Raw genomic sequence first — 4,594 nt, forward strand, 5'->3', positions numbered from 1 at the left:
TCTTAAAGTTTTAAGTATAGGTCCTTCAATGCCTTGCCTAAATTTATTCCTATTTATTGTTTTTGATGCAATTGTAAATGTGATTGTTTTAATTTCTCTTTCTGCTAGTTCATTAGTGTGTAAAAATAATTTATTTCTGCATATTGTGTATCCTGTAATTTTACCAAATTCATTAGTTCTAATAGTCTTTTAGTGAAAATTTTTAGCATTTTCTCTATACAATATCATTTGGATGTCTTTCTTTTTTTGGTCTATTTGCTATGGATATGATTTCCAGTACTATGTTGAATATAGTTGTCAGAGTGGACATTCCTGATCTTAGAGAAAATAGTTTCAGTTTTTCATTATTATGATGTTAGCTGTGGATTTGTCATATAAATGTGTTGTTGTTTTTTATACCAGTTAACTATTATTGGATATTAATTGTGAATTAGGCAATGGCAGGATTCAAGGATGCCAGGCAAAAGTCATGGTCAGGAATGCCAAATGTGCTTCCACACTGGGCCCTCTTCAGTGGTACTTGCATAACCGTTCATGTTTGAGCTCCCTGTAAGAATGACAGTAGTTGAAAAGCACATAAGCAGCCAGCACCATAGAAATTCCAGCAACACACCCTTTCTTCACATTGATATACTCGCTGTAATACCAGTAGTAACCTTTTTGAAATGTTCCAGCGATGCCCTTAGGGGTGAAATCCCGCATCTGTATCCAGCCTGGCAGCTCTCCTAGTTTCACCTCCATGAGCTTCTTTACCTTCACTGGTATGGATGAACAACACCATCTTGGAGTCCTGGGTGTCCCTAAATGTGTTTTATTGTGTTATCTTCCCTTCATATCCACTTTGTTGAGTTTTTACTGTCAGTAGATGTTGAATTTTATCCAATGCTTTTTCCTTGTCTATTGAGATTGTTACATGATTTTTATCACACATGATGTATCACATTGATTTCTGGACATTGAACTCTCTCTTTATCCCTGCAATTAAACCCCCTTGATCATGATAAATCATCCTTTCAGTGCATTTTGATTTTGGTTTGCCAATATGTTGTTGAGGATTTCTGTATCTATATTCATCAAAGATCTGGGTCTGTAATTTTCTTTTTTGCACTATATCTGCCTGGATTTGGTATTAGGGTAATAACAGCCTCATTTTTTAAAGATTTTATTTATTTATTCATGAGAGACACACAGAGGGAGGCAGAGACATATGCATAGAGAGAAGCAGGCTCCTTGCAAGGAGTCAGATATGTGACTTGATCCCAAGACTCCAAGATCACGTCCTGGGCCAAAGGCAGACACTTAACCACTGAGCCACCCAGGCGTCTCAATAACAGCCTCTTAGAATGAATCTGGAAACATTCCTTCCCTCTCCTATTTTTTTTTTTTTTTTTTTGGAGGAGGAGTTTGAGAGGGATATGTTCTAACTCTTCTTTACTTGTTTGGTAGAATTCACCTGTCAAGCTACCTGGTTCTGGACTTAGTTGTTGGGAGTTTTCTAAATTACTTAACTTCATCACCAGTAATCAGTCTGTTCAGATTTCTATGTCTTCTTGATTCAGTCTGGAAATATTGCACATCTCTAGGAATTTATCCACTTCTAGGTTCTCCAATTTATTGACATATAATTTTTTGTGGTATTCTAGTTCTTTGTATTTCTGTGGTGTTGGTTGGAATTTTGTAATTTCTGATTTTGAGTTCTGTTTTTCATGATGAGTCTGCCTAAAGGCTCTTTAGTATTTTTCAGTTTTTCAAAGAACCAGCTCTGAATTTCATTGATATTTGTTTTTTAAGTCTCTTTCATTAATTTCCTCTCTGATCTGTATTATTTCCTTTTTTTCTACTAACTTTGGGCTTTGTTCCTTTTCTAATTCCTTTAGGTGTAAGCTTAGATTATTTGAAATTATTCCTGTTTCTTGAGGTAGGCCTATAATGCTGCAAACTTCCCTCCTGGACTCCTTTTGCTGCATCCAAAGATTTTGAAATCATTCTGTTTCCATTTTCATTTGTCTCTAGGTATTTTTTAATTTCTTCTTTGATTTCTTCACTGACTCTTTGGTTGTTTAGTAGAATATTGTTTAGCCTCTATGTGTTTGGAAGGTTTTTTTTTTTTTCCTTGTTTTTCTTAAAACTGAGTTCTCGTTTCATAATGTTGTGGTTGGAAAACATGCTTGGTATGATTTTAATCTTAAGTTTATTGAGATTGGTTTTCTGGCCTAACATGTGATCTATTCTAGAAAATGTGTTTCATGTGCAACTGAAAGGAATGTGTATTCCGCTGTTTTTGGATTGAAAGTTTGGTACATATTTGTTAGGTTCATCTGGCCTAATGTGTCATTCAAAGCAATTTTCTTACTTTCTACCTGAATAATCTATCCATTGATGTAAGTAGGATATTAAAGTCTCCTACTTTTACTGTATTACAGTCTATTTATCCCTTTATGTCTGCTAATATCTGCTTTTTTCATTTAGGAGCTCCTATGTTGGGTTAATAAATATTTACAGTTGTTACAGTCTCTTCTTGGATTGACACTTTTATTATTATGTAACACCTTTCTTATCTCTTGCTACAATCTTTGTTTTAAAGTCTATTGTGCCCAATATAAGTAATTCTATCCCAGTATATTTTTTTTGCTTGCATTTGCATGCAATATTTTTTTCTATCCCTTCACTTTCTGTATATGTCTTTAGGCCTGAAGTCTTTTGCAGGCAGCATGTCAGTGACTTTTTTTCTTTTTAATCCAGTCATATCTTTTGATTGGAGCACTTTCTGTCCCTTCCCTCTGGCTCCTTACCACCGCCCTTCATATTATTTCTAAAATAAATAAATAACTATAATTTTTTTTAATTCTTACTTTGTAATGGTCATATGCCATCAACTTTAAAAACATTTGCTTTCCATTTCTACATTCTCAAAATTATTTTATGAAACTTCATTTTACATGGTCTTATATACATGCATACATATATTAGGAAAATTTATATTTATAGCAAAAATATTTCTTTTTAAAGATTTTATTTATTTATTGAGAGAAAGAGAATGCAAGCAGGGAAGAGGGAACAACTGGAGAGGGAGAATCCCAAGCAGACTCTATGCTGAGTATGGAGCCATGCCGGGCTTGATCCCATGACCCTGATACCATGACCTGAGCTGAAATCAAGAGTCAGATCCTTATCCACTAAGCCACACAGGTGTCCCCCCCAAACTTTTTTGTCAAGAATCTAAATTATTACACATTTTACAATAATATAATAAAGTAGGTCTACTATTGACTTTTTGAGAAATAGAAATTATGAGAAATCCAACTTATTTTCAGTTTTCAGTATCACTATCATATGTCTAATCTGAAACAATGTATTTTCGGATTCAGTGCTTTTAGAAGATCTTACTCACATTAATTTCATGATAGATTATCCTATTACTGAAAAAATAAGCATCCATTTCACTAGAACATGAAATGAATCAATGAAAGAAAAAAATCTCCTTGCTTTATCAATCAATTTAAACCATTCGAGTAGCTTATGAATAGAAGTTTTTGTAACCACAAATAGCTTTTAGTTGGAAGCAAAATGTTAAATCAGTTTTTACAATTTTTGGTATTAGGAATAAAAATCAACTCTATTGACATTCAGGTAGAAACAAGAACATAATACATCCTGAAGCTATTGGAACCAAATCCCACATTATTCTATTGCAGCGATTTACCGAAACAATCATTACCATATCAGAATTGCCATTGGATATTAGACCTAAGAAACGTATATCTACCTTCTTACCTTGTGAGCAGTTAGGCTGAATGGGTACATCTCTTCCCCTTGTCCCTCCCCCTTTCATTCTCCCTTCCTCCCCCTAGTGTTGTAGAAAAATAGTTTGAGAAAAACACCTTTTCATTATTCTATAATCGTTTTCAAATTCATGATGTTTGATAAGAATTAAATGTATAGTTATGAATCTACACTTGTTGTGGTAGCACTTTTTTGATTTGCAAACAAATTGTTCCTTAATGAGATAAACAGACAAAATAGTACCTTTTGGGAGGTAAAAAAAAAAAAGGGGGGGGGGCTTTCTTTTTAAGTAAGGGAAATTTAGTCTTGAGAAATAAGTGAATTGATTTTCAAAGAATGATCAAATTTCTCCACTTCTTCAAATAAAGTTCCAATGTAGCAATGTATAGCAGTAAAGAGCCCCCTTGTGAGGTATTATTTTACTGTTCTGCACTGTAAGAATACAATGGCTATTAAAAACAACAAGTTCTAACATACTTACAGTATTTCTTACTGTCAAACCATATTGCCATAGTTCGTGATATCAACTTCACTTAAAGAAAATGTATTTCAGGTATTCTTGGGAACTGAAAAATCTGTGTAAATTATACTCTAGCATTGTTCACATAAAGAAATTGTAGAAGAAAGGTCTTTAAAACACCAAAACATATGGATTACCTGGAGGTTTTTTTTTTTTAACAGAGCATGAATATGAATACATTCATGTTTATTTGCCCCAACCTCAAGTTTTGAATGTTTTTAGGGGAAGTGAGAAAAATAGATTTTGGTGAAAATGAAAGGAGGATATGTAAGTCTCAACCCCATGACCTGA

The 4,594-nt window shown here is 33.6% G+C and overlaps 1 pseudogene; it reads right to left on the reverse strand.

Annotated features, from left to right (window-relative positions):
* Positions 1-444: 444 nt before the first annotated feature.
* On the reverse strand, positions 445-4,295 carry LOC112923867 (ATP synthase subunit f, mitochondrial pseudogene; annotated as a pseudogene).
* Between the last annotated feature and the right edge of the window lie 299 nt (positions 4,296-4,594).

This window comes from Vulpes vulpes, chromosome 7 (genome assembly GCF_048418805.1).
Source record: "Vulpes vulpes isolate BD-2025 chromosome 7, VulVul3, whole genome shotgun sequence".
NCBI classification, from domain to species: Eukaryota; Metazoa; Chordata; class Mammalia; order Carnivora; family Canidae; genus Vulpes; species Vulpes vulpes.